This window comes from Talpa europaea (genome assembly GCF_964194135.1).
Source record: "Talpa europaea genome assembly, chromosome: 3".
Taxonomy (NCBI): domain Eukaryota; kingdom Metazoa; phylum Chordata; class Mammalia; order Eulipotyphla; family Talpidae; genus Talpa; species Talpa europaea.
In genome coordinates, this window is record NC_140069.1 from 63,938,966 (window position 1) to 63,959,314 (window position 20,349).

Genomic DNA, 20,349 nt, shown 5'->3' on the forward strand with positions numbered 1-20,349 from the left:
TTTGTGCATTGCAACAACCAGGTACACAGCAGTCAGGCAAGTCTCCAGGCCTCCAGCAAATCTTCACTCTGGGCTTCTCTCCTTCTCTCTCCTGCCTCTCTCCTGCTTCTGCTTCTCTTGGTACCTATCTTAATACTCCTCCCATGGCCCACAGAAGTAAATAAGATAGTTTGCAACAATGTAACAATTGCAGGTGCCCCATCAGGCAGGGCAATCCCAATGGTGGAGAGGCAGAAAAGCCTGAAAACCATTTACCAAACCATTTACCCTACACACCCTTTCCCCTAAAAACAGCTATAAAATAAAATAGTATGTGCTCATAGGAAGGTCTAGATGCTCTGTCATCTACAGAGTCCTAGGAATTTCCCATGGAGATGTCAAACCAAGGTTGGTGGCTACTGAGGGGAAGGAGTGGGAAGAATTGCAGGAGAGCTTTGCTGGCAGAGGAAATATCCCAATCTGAAGAACAGGCTGGGGATCAAAACATCCAAGTCACAATGGAGCACTGTGAGATTTCCTGGGGGAACTTTGTCACATGTGTGTGCACAGTAGGAACTCTGCAGTTGTAGACACAGGAAATTGGGAACTCGGCAGTTGGTACAGGCAACAAAAGCTCCCTCCCACCCTTTCCCAGAAGAAATCAAAAGATGCCCACCTGAGCCAGGCTGGACTCAATAAAATGTTCAATAGCATTTCACTGAGCATAATTCCTTGTAGCTTCATCCACGTTGCTGGGAATGGCATGAGTTTATCTTTTTTGATTACTGACTAATATTCCCTGTGTATAAAACCACATTTTCTTGATCCAGTCAAGAATATAGAGGAACCAAATAAGACATCAGTGTAAAAAATAATAACAGTACAAAACACAACAAAGCAAAAACAGACAATTATAAATCAGAGACATACTACAGGGGAGGAGGAGGGAGAGGGGTCAGAGGGAGGGAGGGAGGAGCACAGGGAACTGAGGTGATGGTGCACAGGTACATTGGGAAGGAAATTCCATGGGGACTACACCTGAGGGGGTGTGGGAAAACTAATATTGTTTAAAAATGAACAACAGAGCCTCCCCAGTGTCGCAGCAGTTGAGCGTTGGGTTGTGAAGCTTCCTGAAGCCTCTGAAGCACCGGTTCAATCTCCGGCCACCAGGGAGGGTCCCACATGGCACGCAGACCTCTCCTGCCGCCTGCTGCTCCCCTCAGCAGTGTACTTCGTCAGTCTGTCTGTTCTGCTCTCTGCTCTGGCTCTGGTGAATTCTCTTACCCTCCCGCGCTTCTGACTATACCCAGTGCTTGTATAAATAAATAAATCTTTTAAAAAAATTAAAAAAAATAAAAATGAACAACAATGTAAAGAAATAAAGATTAATTTAAAAAAATTTTGGAAGTTGGTGGCCTCCCTGGTGGTACAAGGGGTTAAGCCACAGCACTATGAAACTATCCACAGCCACTACAGCATGAATTCAATCCCTGATTGGCCAGGGAGCTACCCACATGGTGCAGCAGACCTCTCCTGACTCACTGGCTGTTCCTCTCAGCAGTGTGTTTTAGTCAGTCTGCCTGTACTGTTCCCCACTCGGTCTCTGGTGAATCCTCTCACTGCCCTGCACCTCTGGCCTGTACCCCAGCTCTTGTATGCATAAATAAATAAATATTTAAAAAAAAAAGTTCAATAGCAAAAGGGACTTATGAGATAACTCAAGAATAACTTGGGCATGTAGATATTACAGCACCACAGCAGTGGCAACAGAAGTAGGGGTGGAGTGGCAACAAGCAATGTTGGCAGCCATAACAAAAAGGCAATGCACTCACACCCACCACACTTGGGCTCAGTGCTGCCTGCCTGCCAAACACAACTTAGTCCTGGAGTCTGAGCCTGGTAGTTCAGACCTAGCTCCCCCACCAAGAAATTCACGCTTCATAACTTCTACCAAAACTTGAAAGATCTAGTACCTATCCAACTCAAACTCTTCAAAAAAATCAAAAAGAGAAGAAAAATTCCCAACTCGTTGTATGAGGCTAACATTTATTGACCCCAAAATCAAAAACAGAACAATAAAAAGAAAATTATAGAGCAATATCTCTGATGAAAATACATGAAGAAATCTTCAACAAAATGCTAGCCAACGAAATACAGCAACATATTAAGAGAATAATCCACAACATTCAAGTAAGCTTCATCCTAAAGATGCTTGCAGGCTGGTTCAACATATGTAAATCAATCAATGTCATTCACCAGATCAACAGAAACAAAGAAAAAAATGACATAATCATATCAAATACATCCTCCAAAAAAAAAAATCCTCCAAAAATGGGAATAAATGGAACTTACCTAAACATTATATAAGTGATACATGGCAAACCTACAACCAGCATTATATTCAATGGTGAAAAGCTGAAATCCTTCCTACTAAGATGAAGAAAATGACAAGGATGTCTGCTATCACTACCATTATTCAACATAGTATTGGAAGTCCTAACCAAAGCAATTGGGCAAGAAAATGACATAAAAGGAATCCAAACTGGAAAAGAAGAAGTGAAACTGTCACTATTTGCAAATGACAGGTTAATATTATCTGCTTTGTTAGAGAAACAAAAAAACAAACAATACTAGCAACAATGAACGAATAAAGTAGAGTGGCAGGATGTAAAAGTAATATACAAAAGTTAGTTGCATCTTTATATGCAAACGATGTATAGGAAATAAGTAATACAATTCCATTTATAATCATGCCAAAAAGAATTAAGTACTTAGGAGCAAACTTAACAATGGAGGTAAACGACTTACATTTTAAAAACTATGAAACTCTGTTAAAGGCAATGAAAGAAGACACAAAGAAATGGAAAGCTATTCCACGCTCATGGATTGGAAAAATAAACATCATTGAGATGGCCACATTACCTAAAACAATTTAAAGATTCAATGCATAGCTATAAAAACACTGATGACCTTTTTCAAAGAAATAAAACAATCATAAAATTTACATGGAGGGCCTCCCCGGTGGCGCAGCAGTTGAGCGCTGGGTTGCGAAGCTGCCCGCGGCCTCTGCGGCGCTGGTTCGATCCCCGGCTGCTCCCCGGCCACAGGAGGAGGGTCCCACATGGCGTGCAGACCTCTCCTGCCGCCCGCTGCTCCCCTCAGCAGTGTACTTCGGTCCTTCTGCCTGCTCTGCTCCCCGCTCTGGCTCTGGTGAATTCTCTCACCCTCCCGCGCTTCTGACTGTACCCAGTGCATGTATAAACAAACAAACAAACAAATAAATAAATAAATAAAACATGCCTCTATTAAAAAAAAAAATTAAAAAAAAAATTTACATGGAAATATAATAGGCCCCAAAGAGCAAAAACAATCCTGAGGGGGGAAAAAAATGGAAGTATCACACTTCCTGACTTCAAGTTATACTACAAAATAAACAAAACAGTATGGTACTGGAACAAAAACTGAAACTCAAATCAATGGAACATATTAGAATGCCCAGAGATAAACCCACAGAAATATGGACAGTTCCTCTCTGACAAAGGAGCTACAACAATAAAATGGAGAAAAGATAGCCTCTTTAATAAATGGTACTGGGGGAGCTGAGGGATCCCCACAAGCTAGGCCCTGCCTGGTAACCTCCAGTCTGAGCCCAGAGGGGAATCCAGCCAGCTGCCAGGGCAGACCTCAGGCACAGGGAAGTGCACTCCTGACTCACCATTTTAGAATAGGGATCTTTGCCTTTGAGTCCAACACCACTGAGACTGCTTGGAACTGGAAAAGGGCTTCCCCCACAGCCAGAGTTGAAAAGCCCCCACACACCAAGACCTGTCTGGCCACCAGTCAGAGCCCAGAGAGGGATCCAGACACTGTCCTGGTAGACCACAAGCACAGGGAAGTGCCTTTCTGACTCACCATTTTAGAATAGGGATCTTTGCCTCCAGAACTCAACAAGACCATGTGGAATTGGGAAAGGGCTGTCCTCACAGCCAGAGGTGAGCTGAAGGTTCCCACAAGCCAGGCCCCACCTGGCAAGGAGTCGGAGCCCAGCGATGTGGAGTTCAATGGGCAATCTAGTCACCCCACCTCCAGGGCAGTCTGTAGGACCTCAAGACACACCTTTGGAATTAAACAAATACAGAAGGAGGAGATACTCTGTGACAACGACCACTAACATATTCATAGTACTACTGCCTTACTGGACTTCTGGCATAACAGTATTTAAATCAATTGGACCACCAGTTTCCCACATCCCAGAAAAGCACACCAAAAAGATGCCAACCAGGGCCTCCCCAGTGGCACAGCGGTTGAGTGCTGGGTTGCAAAGCTGCCCACAGCCTCTGCAGTGCCTGTTTGATCCCTAGCTGCCAGGTGAGGGTCCCACATGGCGCGCAGACCTCTCCTGCCGCCCACTGCTCCCCTCAGCAGTGTATTTCAGTCAGTCTGCCTGTTCTGCTCCCCGCTCTGTCTCTGGTGAATTCTCTTACCCTTCCGCGCTTATGACTGTACCCAGTGCTTGTATAAATAAATAAATAAAATAAAAATCTAAAAAAATAAAAAATAAAAAAATTAAGATGCCGGCCACCACCAGCGACAATGTCCCAATGCATAAGACAGATTAGAAAACAAGCAGCAGGGAGAAGAAAAACTGCAAGCAACCAAGCAAGTCCTCAGGGAAAAGACACACCACAAAAAGAATATCACATTCCTCAACAAAATCCTTGCCAACAGAATCTGTCAATGCATCAATAAGATAATTTACACGGGGCCTCCCCGGAGGCACAGAGGTTGAGCGCCAGGTTGCGAAGCTGCCCGCAGCCTCTGCAGAACCAGTTTGATCCCTGGCCACAGGGCGAGGGTCCCACATGGTACACAGACCTCCCCTGCCGCCCACTGCTCCCCTCAGCACTGTATTTCCTCAGTCTGCCTGTTCTGCTCTCCGCTCTGGCTCTGGTGAATCCGCTCACCCTCCATGCTTCTAACTGTACCCAGTGCATGTATAAATAAATAAATAAATCTTTAAAAAAATTAAAAAAAATAAAAAGAGCCAAAAAAGAAAAGGAAAGAGAAGTACAAATGATAAAGAATGAAGAAAGACTTCAGGATCTATCTGACTCCATGAGGAAAGGAAATATAAGAGTTATAGGAATCACAGAAGGAAAGGAGAGAGACATAGAAACAGAGAAAATAGTCAATGAAATAATTGAAGAGAACTTCCCAAACATGAAGAAGAAGCTGAAAGTAGACATACAAGAAGCAAGAAGAACACCAAACTTCCATGATGAAAGGAAAAATACAGCAAGACACATAATAATAATGTTCCCAAGAATCCAAGACAAGGAAAAACTAACGAAGCTGACAAGAGGTGAGAAACAGATAACTTACATAGGATAAACCAATCAGGCTGACATCAGACTTCTCCGAAGAAACACTATGGGCAAGGAGAAAGTGGAGGAAAATAGTCAACTGACTTCAAGGCAACAAATGCCAACCAAGAATACTCTATCCCACAAACCTTTCCTTCCTCTATGAAGAAAGAATAAGGACCTTCTGAGACAAAAAGAAACTCCAGAATTTCATTAGGATTAAACCCCCACTCCAAAAAATACTACAAGGAGTCCTAAAGCCAAAACCAACAGAGGGATGAATAAGAATGAAACAAGAGGAAAAAATGATAAAAAAAAATTAAATGAAAATAAATAAATAAAACCAGAAAAAAGACAAACAAAATGGCAAATACAGACACCAACATATCAACATTAACTCTAAATGCAAACGGACTAAACTCTTCAATAAAAAGACACAGAGTCACAGGCTGGATTGAAAAACAAAACCCACCCTTTTGCTGTCTTCAGGAAACTCACTTAACTACAAAAGATAAAAAAAGACTGAAAGTAAAAAGATGGAAAACAATCCTACAAGCAAATGGACAAAAAAAGAAGGCAGGAGGGCCTCCCCGGTGGCACAGCGGTTGAACGCTGGGTTACGAAGCTGCCTGCAGCCTCTGCAGTGTGGGCTCTATTCCAGGCTGCTCCCTGGCCACTAGAAGAGGGTCCCACATGGCGTGAAGACCTCTCCTGCCTCCTGCTGCTCCCCTGAGCAGTGTACTTCAGTCTGCCTGCTCTGCTCCCTGCTCTGGCTCTGGTGAATTCTCTCACCATCCCGTGCTTCTGACTGTACCCAGTGCTTGTATAAATAAATAAATAAATCTTAAAAAAAAAAAAAAAGAAGGCAGGAATAGCTATACTTATATCACATGAAACAGATTTCAAACTCAAAAAGGTAAAAAGAGACCCAGACAGTCACTACATTATGATCAAGGGGACAATACTTCAAGAAGACATAACACTCATAACATATACTCACCAAAAAATAAACGGGCAGAAGAGCCCATTTACTCTCCAAAGAGGAAATGCAAATGGCCAACAGGCATATGAAAAAATGTTCACTATCACTTGTAATCAGGGAAATGCAAATTAAAACCACAATGAGATATCATCTTACACCAGTGAGAATGGCACATATTAAAAAACTAGCAATAAGAAATGTTGGCGAGGATGTGGAGAAAAAGGAACTCTCCTGCACTGCTGGTGGGACTGCAAACTTGTCCAATCACTATGGAGAGCTGTGTGGAGTTTCCTCAACCTATTAAAGATAGAGCTTCCATATAATCTAGCAATCCCACTCCTACTTACCGATAGGACACAGAAATATTAATTTAAAAGGGCACCTGCACACCTATGTTTATTGCAGCTCTATTTAAAATTGCTAAGCTATGGAAACAACCCAAATGCCCAAAGTAAATGACTGGATCAAGAGATATGTGGTACATATACACAATATGTATATGTATATGGAATAGTATGTATATGGAACATTACAATATGTATATGGAATATTAGTCAGCAATCAAAAAAGATAAACTCATGCAATTTGCAGCAACATGGATGGAGCTGGAAGAGATTATACTCAGTGAAATAAGCCAGAAAGAAAAAGAAAAATATCAGATGGTCTCGCTCATAGCAGGAATTTAGAAAACCTAAATAAGGGACCAGGGAAAACACTAATTATAATAAAGAAAATATCAAAATCAACAAGCAACTATAAACCAGAGACACACTAACAGGGGTCCTGGGGGAGGGATTAGGGTTAAGGTTAGGGTTAGGGGAGAGGAGGGATGAGGGCCAAAATAAGGGGGCGTGGGAATTTTACGGGGAATATAACCAAAATGAAAATGCATACATTGTACAAAAATGAAAAATGATGTAAGAATTATATAAAATAAAATATAAAAAAATAAAACAATAAATAAATAAATGGTATTGGGAAATAAAATATGCCACATGCAGAAACATGAACCAAGATCCATACTTAATTCCATGCACAAAAACTAGTTTGACAAAGGGCCTCCCCTGGTGGCACAGTGGTTGAGTGTTGGGCTGCAAAGCTGCCCGAAGCCTCGATCCCCAGCCTCTGGGGAGGGTCCCACATGGCGTGCAGACCTCTCCTGCTGAGCCCACTGCTCCCCTCAGCAGTGTATTTCATCTGTCTGCCTGTTCTGTTCCCAGCTCTGGCTCTGGTGAATTCTCTCACCCTCCCACGCTTCTGACTGTACCCAGTGCTTGTAAAATAAATAAAATCTTTAATAAAAAAAAAAGCTAGTTTGCATGGATTAAAGGCCTGGATATAAGAACTGAAACCATAAAGTACTTGAAAGAATGCACAGAGGGCACACTGCAGGACATCTACCACAAGGATGTATTTTTAGGCTCAACCCCAACAGCAAGAGAAACAAAAGCAAAACAAAAGAAGTTCATCTACATCGAACTAAAAAGCAGTTGTTTTACAAAAACAAAAAGACAACCTACAGATTGGGGAAAAAAAATTTGCATATCACAAATCTGACAGTAAGCTATTTCCCCAAACTTACAAAATTCTTATATAATCTAACAAGAACAAAACCTAATCAAAAACTGGGCAAAGGACCTAAACAGACAATTTTCAAAAGAAGACACACGGTGATCTACAGACATGTGAAAAAATGTTCAATATCACTTATTATATGGGAAATGCAAATCAAAACTACGAAATATTACCTCACCCCTGTGGAATGGCCCATATAAAAAAGAATGGAATCAACAAATGTGAAAAAGGAACTCTTCAGCGACTATTGATGGGGAATGCAAGTTGGTGCAGGCCCTGCAGGAAATAGTATGGCGATTTCTTAAAAAAATAAAAATGGGGCTTCCCTGGTGGTGCAAGGGGTTAAGCACTGCACTGTGAAGCAATCTGCAGACTTTGCAGCTCGAGTTCGATCCCTGGGCAGCCAGAGAGCAACCCACATGGCGCAGCAGACCTCTCCTGTCTTGCCCGCTGCTCCCCTCAGCAGTGTATTTCAGCCAGTCTGCCTGTTCTGTTCCCCACTCTGTCTCTGATGAATCCTCTCACTCCCAGCATCTCTGGCATGTACCCTGGTTCTGGTATGCATAAATAAATCTTAAAAAAAAATTTAAAAATGGAAATTTTGTAGATTCAACAATACCTCTATTATGTATTTATCCAGATAATATGAAAACTCTAAAATGAAAGGATTCATCTATGTCTGTGTACATAGCAGCACTATACACAACTGCTAAGTCATAGAATCAACTTTTCTGCCCTTCAACAGATGAATGGATAAAGAAATTGTAGATGGTACAGAAAATGTAATACTATATAGCTGTGAACCAAAATGAAATAGTGGTATTTGGCACAAAATGGACCTTGACATGATTATGTTAAGTGAAAGAAGTGAAAAAATGTAAAAATACAGATATTGGATGGTTTCACTCACCTGTGGAATATAAATGGCCAAAAACATATCCAGGCAAAATACAGTGAGGATAAATGTTGAACTTATTAAAGAATATAATGGTTATCAGAGGGAACAGGGGGCAGGGAGGAAGGAATAGGGGAGGAAGGAAGATGAGGTATTGGCGCAGGTAATTTAGTGGAGGGTAAGTGGAATATGTGCACATATAGAAAAGCAAAAATGTAACCCCCTCAAATTAAGAAAAAAAAAATACAGCAAAATGCATCATTTGCAAACATATATAATTCCATTCCATTTGATCTATCTTTGCATAAACAATAGGGCATAATAAAAAATTTATGTTGACTTTGCTGAAACTTTCCATGGGGATCTTACATTGAGCTCTTCAGAGGAAGGTCAGTCTTAACAGATTTCACCTGAGATTTCCTTTTCTTGAAATTCCCAAGGCTATTCTCTCTGTGTTCTCCAAGCCTGTCAACAGAGGAAAGCTTCCCCCATTTTCCTTAGAGGTCTCAAACTCTACAGGCAAAGTGGCAGGCTGGTTTTGCTGCTTCCTGATTTTGCTCAATTTCAACTCCAATAAGACAGTCCAGTCAAATCACTGGTAATGATACATGCTTTCAATTTTCTGATTTAAGGAGTGAAAAAATTTCCTACTGAAATTAAACAAAGATAAATATTGCCATGAGAAGTAAGAATTATTATTTTTCCATCATGTTATCATGATGGATATTCTATCAAGGAGAAAAAAATGCAAACACAATTTATTTCTGTTCACAAAAATGAAATTTAGCATTACTGCAGATCATGGTCAACTAAAAGAAAGTTTTCCTTGAATTAAAAAAAAAGTGTTATTTTTAAAAAATATTAAAATTATATTCACTTTATGGGGACTCTCTGGTGGTGCCAGGGCTTAAGATGCAACCTATGAAGCTGTCTGCAGCCTCTGAAGCATGAGTTTGATCCCCTGGCCAGCCAGGCAGAAACCCACATGGCACGGCAAACCTCTCCTGGCTTGCTGACCGCTGCTCCCCTCAGCAGCATACTTCAATCTGCCTGTTTTGTTCCCTACTCTGTCTCTGGTGAGTCCTCTCACCCTCCACACCTCTGACCTGTACCCCAGCTCTTGTATGCATAATCTTTCAAAAAAAAGAATTTAAAAATAAATAAAATTATGTTCATTTTAAATAGCCCATTCTTTTTTTTTTTTTTTTAAGATTTATTTATTTATTTATACAAGCACTGGGTACAGTCAGAAGCGCGGGAGTTTGAGCGAATTGACCAGAGACAGAGCGGGGAACAGAACAGGCAGACTGACGAAGTACACTCCTGATAAGAGCAGCGGGGCACGGCAGGAGAGGTCTTCGCGCCATGTGGGACCCTTGCCGGGGAGCTGGGGATCAAACCAGCGCAGCAGAGGCTGCAGACAGCTTTGCAGCCCAGAGCTCCCCCACTGCGCCACCAGGGGAGGCCCTTAAATAGCCCATTCTGTCCTGTGTAGAAAACTTTCTCAAGTTCTATCAATTAGGATTAAGGCTATGAAGGTATTGTTAAGGTCTTTCTCCTGCTAATTTCTCCAGAAGCATTTCAGCAAACTTTTAAATTCTGAATGTCTAAAATTTAAACCAAATAACATAATTGACAAGGAAATTTGTTTATAGCTTACAACATTCCAGTATCAGAATATATCAGACACTTAAAAGATTTCACATAACCACAATGACATACATACCACCTTACACCAGTGAGAATGGCTCATATTAAAAAACAGGAAAAAACAAATGTTAGCAAGGATGTAGTGAAAAAGGAACACTTCTACACTGCTGGTGGAAATGCAAACTGGTCCAACCACTATGAAAAGCTGTGTAGAGATTCCTCAAAGTACTAAAAATGGAACTTCAGCACCCCCCTGCACCTCCCCCCTTCTTGGTGCAGCAGTTGACCACTGGGCTGCAAAGCTGAAGGCAGCCTCTGCAGCGCGGGTTCCATTCCTGGCTGCTGGCAAGGGTCCCACATGGCACAACAGACCTCTCCTGCCATGCCCACTGCTCCCCTCAGCAGTGTATTTTGTCAGTCTGCCTGTTCTGTTCCCCATTCTGGCTTTGGTGAATTCTCTCACCCTCCCATGCTTCTGACTGTACCCAGTGCTTGTATAAATAAATAAATCCTTTTAAAATAAATAAAAATAGAACTTCAATATGACCCAGCAATTCCACTGCCAAGGATCTACCCAAAGGACACAAAAACATTAATTCAAAAGGGCACCTGCACCCCTATGTTTATTGCAGCACTATTTACAATAGTTAAGCTATGGAAACAACCCAAATACTGAAAAATGATGACTGGATCAAGACGATGTGGTACATATACACAATGGAATACTACTCAACAATCAAAAAAGATAAACTCATGCATGTTCAGCAACATGATGGAGCTGGAAGGCATTATGCTCAGTGAAATAAGCCGAAAAGAAAAAGAAAAATATTGGATGGTTTCACTTATAGGAGGAATGTAGGGGAACCAAATGAGAGATCAGGAAAAAAATAATTATAATATATTAAAAAGAAAAATTAATAGGCAACTGTAAATCAGAGACACAGCAGGGAAGGAGGTGGGAGGGGGAACAAAGCAAGGGAGGGAAGAGCACAAGGGACCATGGTGATGGTGCACGGGTGAATTGGTGGTGGGAATTTTATGGGAACTACACCTGAGAGGAGAAAGCATACATTGTACAAAAAGGAAGAACAATGTAAAATATCCATAAATAATATTTTTAATTTCACATCAATTTTAGAATGACAATATTAATATTCATGTGTATGCTGAGGTTAAAACATTTTTTCCAAGTGAAAATGCTTCCCCGAAGTCCCAATTCACAAAATTTTATGGAATCCTAGAAACTATTGTGTTCCCTTAAAATTTCATCTGATCAATCAATAAAAAGACTATCAAATTTTCCTAGATTTTTGAGATATTTTTTCATAAGTATTAGGGTAAAAAATTAACCAACAGAGACTTTGAAACAGCTACGTTCACAATGCTGATATTCAAACCTTAGCCTATTGTTTTGATTCAATAATTGGAGTTATAAACATTTTTTAAACTTAATTTATTGCTCCTTTTTTACTCAATATTTAATGCAATACCACAACTTTATAAACATATATGTTTCAAACCAACCCATTAAACTCCTAATTAGAGCTCATTAACTAAGGATTATCTCAGGCCACACTTCCTGGAAGCACCTGTACCAGTTCTCATTAAAAGCTATAATTTTAAACAAAATTTCTGTAGAGGTGCCATCTATACCGAAAGGATTGGCGCAGTAAAAAAGGAAAGCCAGGCTATGTTTCTCACAGGCAAAAAGTTTATTACGCGCCCTCCCTCCCCCCCCGCCATGTTCATCCACCACCACAGAGGTTAGAGAAGCCACACCGCTTGGGGGATGAGGGTAATCTTTTATAGGGTAGGGTTTGACCTTGGTGGGAGGTGGAGTGAAGTTGCTCTTCTCTTGGAACTTAGTGTTCTTTCTTGGCTGCTTATCAGGTGGTGCAAACCAGGTAGAGCCGGCACCAGGGATGCAGGTGGCAGCAATTTCAAGTTCCCCCCTCTGTCTCTTCTCTGTCTGGGGCTTGACCTTACATATACCAATTTTATATTCTCCAGAGGCCAGAACAGTTAGACCTAAAGGAGAAGACAGGCATACATACAGCATATACACAGACAATTCCTTTAGCTGTTAACCTACATGGGATACCTTATGCAAATGCAGTTTTACTCATATTTGCAGAGTTTTCTCTACTTCTTTATAAGGACAAACACTAGTTTTCTGAAGCTATTTTTACCACTGCCTTACAGAAAAACAGTTTTACCCACATTGAAGTATCCAGACTATTTGTTCACCTGAACCACACATGTACCTGTAAATACAGTCTACAAAGAGACAAAGAAAAGGAAAAATAAGATAGACTCATATACAAAAACTTCACAAAAATCAAAATTTTAAAAATGAATAATAAAAAGCAAAAATCAAAACCAAGTTCTTTCCATGGAGTCAAAATCAAATTCCTAACTCTGGACAGTGATGACTGCAGAGGCCACATGCTTCCACATGCCTTAGATTTTGGAAGGAAAAATAAAACTTTAGTTAGAGCAATCACAAAGGAGACTTTCAGTCTTTTTCACTGTCTCAAGAGTTTCTAGTATTCATTAGGAAGTCAGTCCTGGGGAATCCAGCAACAAAAGCTGAAAAAGCAAAATTCAAAATCAAAATGCAATCAATTCCCCCAAACTATGGTGGAACAACAGCAGAAGTCATAAAGTCTTGTCTTGCACCTGGTGGTACTACACCAATGATACTTATCAAAACGAGGTGTGGCTGCCTTATGCAAAAATGTCACAAATGTCTGCCCATAAACCTGGAGACTCTGGACTGCATTTATGATATTCCCAGAAAGTTTTAATCAATCCAAATAGAGTGTTTTTTAAAATCAGACCTTCCTTAGTAAGAAGCAGGGATCTTAGGAAAATATCACTCACCAGCAAGCAAACAAATCCAAAAATTCAAATGGAAATTATGCTCCAAATGCTGTAGAAAAAAAGATTCCCAGTAGCAGCCTGTAAGGAGCAGGAAGACCAAAGTGCAGGTTTCCTGATCCAGCAGACCAGGTAAAGGAGGAGTCAGAGTCCTCAGTGGTTTTTTACAGGTCTTTTATTGGGATTTACCCGATACACAGAAGGCAAGGGTGCTGGGGTGCCGGGAGGCTGGCAGTCCTCCCAGCCCCCAGCAAATCCTCACTCTATCTGGGCTCTCTGGCGTTCTCTCTGCTTCTCTGCTCTTCCGTTCGTTCTGCTGCTTCTTAGCTTCTTCATCAGCCTCTGCTGGAGTCCCCGTGACGCCGCCCTTAAAAGCCCAGTCTCAGCCCAGGTGTTTCCCATCTACCTATGCCCACACCCTATTCCAGGTGCCCACCATCAGGCATGCATTCAGGACCGCAAGGGTCCATCATCTATCCTGATGGCAGGAGGGCAGAAAAGCCTGACATTTTTTCCTTACCCTACACAGCCCCTTTAAATTTAATCCAGAGGAAATCTCTCTAATTGTTGTGATCCAGACCTTACAAAACCCATTACTCCAAAAACGTATTAGGGTTGCAGTCACCTAGGGTTGCAATCACCAGTAATCTCTCAATCACAAAGCCTCATGTGCTTTACTTAATCTCAACCCCAAGCATGAATTTTCTAATTTGAAGACAATGAACCATCTTTGGCCTCAGTCTGAGCTGCAAAAACCATCCAGATGTCATTAGGCCTGCAAGATAGTAGAGATGAGGAAACAGTCACAAATAAAATACCCAAATCGCAGAACTTAATTTATGGCACAAACTGAAATGTTAAAATCTCAGGAGACCAAAAGGAAAGAATTAAAATGCTGAGTTCCAGGACACCTCACAGTGCTTCACCATTTTGGAAAACTTAAACCTCAGAAAGAAAAGGAAGTTACTTTTCCATGAAGCATCAGATGCCATCTCTCACCTAGCAAAGCAAGAATTTACCACATAGCTTCAAAGACCATCTTGCAAAGGAACCCTTTGCAAGAAGAAGAAGAGAGAAGAAGAGAGAAAACCACTTACTCCCACACAGGAGTATTTTTGTATTTAAAGAACAGGTTTATTAGGGAAAGGAACAGAAGAGTAAAAGACACTTGCATAGACACCAAAGGGACAGGTTTGCTGAGAGAGGCCTGGCGGGCGGCCTTGAGGAGAGCTGCCCTCTGCTGAAGGAGGTCAGTGAAGAGAAGTCCTGGCATGGTATAGGTCACAGGCAGGCAGGAAGCTGCTGCCCCGTAGGAGAAGATAATTGGTAAAAGAAAGCACCTGCATAGTCACAGGTGGGCAAAAAGACTGCTGCCCGACACAGGAAAATTTCCATAAAATCAAACCTCTGAACTAGTAAGACATTGGGCAAGTTAGGGTAATTAGGCAGTTTTAGGGACATTGCAGGAGGGGACCTCTGAAGAGTTTAGGAAGGCTTCAGAGATAAGGACAACTAGAAGAATGTAACTAATTCCACTGGGACCCAGGACGAAGGACAACATTGTTAAGGCTGGCCTTGGTTTCCCTCAGGTGATAAAGGGAGGTGGAGTTTGGGGAAATGGAGAGTGGTTTAATTTAATGGAGAGGGCAGCAGACTCATGTCTGGTAGGCCACCGTTCTGCCCTTTGTCAGAGTGCAGGGATATTTATGCAAGGGCGAAATGAGATGGGGTCAGCACTGAGACCGGTGGGCACCAGCCTGTTTTTCTTCAATAGCTGATGTTTAACTTTCTCTTCCCCAAAATGCAGGTGTGCTCATCTGGGAGACTGGGCCATAAAGATAAATCTACCAAACAAGGGGGAAGACGCAACAAATGGGGAGAGACAAACCTGTTAGATAAGGAATGTGAAGATCCCCCACTCAGTAGCAGATTAAGTGAGACAGCCAAGAACTAACCAATCACAGACTGGTGGAGCTTTAGAATAATGGGGGAAAGAAGGTATATGTTCCCTGAGACACGACTCCACTTTGGCTTCCTTGCCCCTCCCTGGCCTGGTTTCATGGCCTGGGAGTCCCGCCTTATTTCTGTTCTTTTTCTCCTCAATAAACTTTTTCCTTCTCTAAACCAACCTGCCTCTACTCGCTTGCTTGCCTGAGAGTCTGCGAAGTTCCTGCCGTGGCTTTGTGAGACACCAACCCATGGTGGTCTAGTGGCTGGGACTCAGCGCTGCCCCTGCAGCCTGGGATCTGTTCCTGGCTGGGAGACTAGGTCTGACAATACTGGTATCAGTAGTAACTAGAACTGAATTGCACATGTACCCACAATGCCCCCACAAGGCCATAGCAGCCTTTCTAATTGAAGGGTAAAGGATAAATCACACATATCTGAAGCAAAAAGATACACAATACACCAGAGAAACCAAAACCACATTCAAGCTTATGGTAGCCAGTACTATGGGTCTCCCCATAGGGCTGAATCACTGGGAGTGGCTTTTTCCTGAACAGCACAACAAAACTATTACTAGAGGCTAATTCCTAGTAAAAGCCTCCAAAACTGTTATCAGGAAAAACTGAGGGATGCCCAGGGATCCCAAACATGGGAAAACCCCATGCTGCCTATTTTAAAGGTCCATACCACTAGCATGCACAAAGGTGAGCAACTGAACTCTAATAGCTCAAAGATTTTTAATACATAGAGAAGAAGAGTATGGGGGAAAAGGAGTTCAAATAAAACTCTCAAACTCTGAAATAACCAACCTCTCAGGGCAAACAACCAAGCAGCCAGTCCGGACCCAGGGGCTGCTGAGACCTGAGAACAAAGCATCTAGGAGTCCAAGGCAGGACTTCCCAGCAGGAAAGAGAGGCAGGGCCCAGGGGACTCAGAAAAGAAAAACCTAAAACTCACTATGTAACCTAAGCAGGATAATCACCACGAGGGCAAGATGAAAGGTGCTGTTGTCTCTGAAGAGCCTACCTGCCAAAAGTGCTAAACCTGCCAAGAGCAAAGACCAAAAACAACCTTCCCTTGTGTCCTCCACTGCTCACACAATGGCTGCCTTGTTCCTTATGACAGGGGTTGGGAAGAAGGGTGAAAAGGGAACCGTACATACTACAGGAATATGCATGTACACACATTGTTTGATTTATGACCTGTTTGCTCTGAGTTAATGTCCCAGCCCAGGAAACACCTAGGAAATGTGATGGATACCATTACTGTCAGACACCGATCAGTCCCAGCATCCTGGGAAGTGCTCCTAAAATCAAGATGCCTGAGGAGGGGGTGTGGTGGGACATTTTCCTAGAGCAAAAGTCAAAAGCCGCTTACTGTGGGTCTGCTAGGCTTAAACAGCCTGCTTGGCTGCCATTTTGGTTATGTGCAGTTCTGATTCCAATGCAAGGTCAGAACAGCCTCATCAAACAGCTATATAACCTAAAAGAATGTAGTACTAGACCCTACAGGGCTCCTTTCAAATTAAACAAGAACAGGAGGCTTAATCATCCTGGGATAATGGGTACACTCACAAGGTTAGACCAGGATGCCAAGGGGGCATTCACTGATATGTGATTGTGTGCCCCAGAGACTGATCAATGGAACACCTTGTTGATCAGATTGGAACCATGGATGAGGATCTGGGGTTACTTACGTGGAAAATGTCTAAAGTTATGTTGAAACAATGCCTCACTGTAGACTGAAAGCTCCAGAGAGTAACTGATAAAGGGTCTCAAAGCCACATGCCTGACTCATCCCAGATAACTGCTGAGAAGGCTCTTGCTTCTGTACTCCCTGCTGGCTTTTAGGTGCAAATGGACTCCTACTAAGACAATAAATTCCTGTTGCCTAATTGCTCAGGGCTCAGACTTTGGAGAAGGATCTCCCCTGAGCCCTCTGGTGTTAATAAAGAACTCTTCTCCTCTCTGAGTGCTGCTTGGTTTCCTGACAGAATTTCTATTTCTATTACAACACTGGGTCATCAAGCAGATAAATAATACCTGGTCAGTGGACTCATCTCCCCCTGGATCCCTAAATGATATAAGCACATGTTCAGTTTCACCCACCCTTTTTCTCTTTTTTCTCCTACCCCATCTATTTGATGCTGTGTGATTATTGTAGCAATAAAAAGGTGAGCATTTTTGCTCTTAAGGCAGCATCCTGCATTGTACACCTTGCTCCACAACTCCCATTTTGTTAGGGGGAAAGGATGTCCTGAGCTAATTCCATGCAGGCTTTGTGGACTCCACCCCCACTCCAGACCAAAGCCATCAAGACATTGGGAAAGACAAATCCCGTCACCACCAAAGGGAAGGTGACTGGGACCTGAGGGTGGAGTTAAGCAGCCAGGGTTGGTATAAAAACCAGACACGTGGGCCTTGGGCTCTCTCGCTCTGTTGCTCGCCTCCTGGCTTCAGGGCTCCTGGCTTGCGGCCAGCTCTCAGAGTGCCATTTGGAATTCCAGATCGGTGGATCGGGTAGGACGCATTTAAAACTTTGTCTCCCACTTTTCTCCCTGAGCTGTACATTTCCTCATTTGCCCTTCCCTTGTAAATAAACCTTTTATTAACCTTTTGTGTGTGCCTGCAGTAGAGTATTAATAAATCCTTTTAAGCGCATGGGTGAGGACCCAGTCAGGCAACCCGTTTTGTATTGGGGCTGCCCTGTAACAGTTTGTCAGTGTGGTGTTGTGAATGCAACAGCTCACGAATAGTTATCTGTTTTTGTATAACTCACTATAAAACAGCAAACTAGAGATGAAGTATTAGAACGTTTTATTTGGGGCATGATGGTTGGCCATCCTCAGATATGCTGGCAAGTCTGAAAAACTGAAAAAAGCATGAGTTATAAGATTCAGTTCCTATCTTTGCTTTTTATTGTTGTCGTTTTGGCTTCTGGCAAGTGGCAGGCAACGTACCAGGATTTTCTGGGTAATTTCCTTGATTCTAAGTGTGTGTGTTGGGGGGAGGGGGGAGCAAGAGGAGTTTCATTCAGAAAGTCCAGTTCATGACGTGCTGGGAGTTGTAATCCAGAGCATCTAAGATGTCAACAGCATGGAAGTGGAGACAGGGAAGATGGAGCAATTCCTGTGGCCTCGAAATGTACTCCTTCCCCTGCCGTGGTGACAGAGCCTATAACACTCTCATATACTAATATATGTTGGACTATTTCCCACGTATGAATCCTCACTTTGATTATCTAATAAACATTTTGTTTAACTATTTTGAGACTTTATTTTCAGTTAATGAGAGATAGACTTGCAGCTAACTCTTCCTCATCATCAAAATGCATGTTCCCAAAGTTTTGTTGAGGCACAGAAGAAAGATTCCTGTGGGTTCTTCCGAGTTGAATAAGTAATCAAAACAAACTCACATGGATTAGCAAAGGAAAAACAATCAATTTAATACCATACATATAAAGAATTTCCATGGTTCTAAATTATAATGAAAAATGGGATGGATCGGGAATTCTTATCATGTGTTTTGGGACCAGGGGCATAAGGAGGAAAGAGGAGACTTCACAGGACAGACAAGGAGCGGGTTACCACATCCTTACTGAAAGTAAAGATGAAATTCTTAGATAGAAAGGACGTACTTACTGATAAGCATGTCAGATAAACTTTACCAACTACATTATTCTAGATAGCTCTTACAAGAAAGAGGTTTCCAGGGAAATTTCTACCTTGAAAAAAAAAAATTAACGCTCGTGAAACCTGGCTTTCTATTAGATTTCATACAGATTATTAAGTTATTCTCCCATTTCTGTAGCTTACCAGGAATATGAAAATAAAGTTTTCTTATTCTTCTTTCCTTCCTATGTCCTCTAATGCTATCAGCCTTTCAGTGTCAAGAATACCTCTACATTTTAATGGAGTCTCCTGCATTCATTCACTCAGTAATTCACTTAGTCAACATTCATATATTTGGTAGCTGTTATGTCTCAGGCATCATATTTCTATTTAGGGAATTCTCAATTTTCACAACTGTGAACATTAATAGACTGTTTTGAGAAAAATTAAGACATGAACTGAAAGAATATATTAGTAGTTAAAAGTGTCAACTTTGAATCCAAGTTTCACTACTCACTTTCTGTGTGATCTTGGGCTGATGAACTATCCACTTTGGATTTCAGGTCCATCTTCTACAAAACGAACAATATGTTGTGAAGGATCTATGAGATACTAGGAGGTGTGAAACTCCAAGATTTCTGCCCACCAGCAAATCTTGACACATTTCTTTGAGTTTGTGTATCGGTCACTCACATCCAATTCTAGAATTTATCTTTTCCCAAGAGTGTTTATAACATTCCTTGATGGGTAATATGCACATCCATGAATAACAGGATAACTGCACTGTTATAATGCCTGGGTGATAAACAACTCCTAGAAAACTTTATATGAACCTCTGGTTTTGACCAGGCTCAGCTTCCAATTTGGATTTCTAACCGCAATGAGTACCTGGACTGTGTTCGCTCTATTACAGGAGCATTTGTTAAAGCTGCTTTCTGCAACAGGCATTCCTTCATGTGCTGAAGATGCTCACTTTTTTTTTTTTTCCACAGGAAATTCTCTATTTTCTGTTAGCTCCCACTTTTCAGGAGCTGGGCCTATCATGACCTCCATGAAGCCAGTTCTGATTGTCCCACACCTACCAAGGAGCACAACTGACAAAATCTTGGTAGGATTCCATATCACTTTGACAATATACAATAGTGGTTATTTGTGAGGTCCAGAGCTATGGCATGGCAGAAGAGCTGGCTATAGGCAGCCATCTTTTCCATGCATAATTAGAAATCAACTATTACCCAAATGTAAATCTCACCAGTTCACCATGTTACTATATTGACACACACTTTTTTTATTCTCTTAGGTGCTTGTTTGATCATTAAGGTAGCAGAAGAGAGAAAAGATAGAAAGGGGGCTGTGGTCATAGTGGGGGCCATTCCTGGTGGAGGGACAAACAGGAGGAGGTCTGTTGCTCTGGTATGTCAAGGCTGGCACAGGTGCACTTTACTGTGAGTGAGAGATACTATACTGA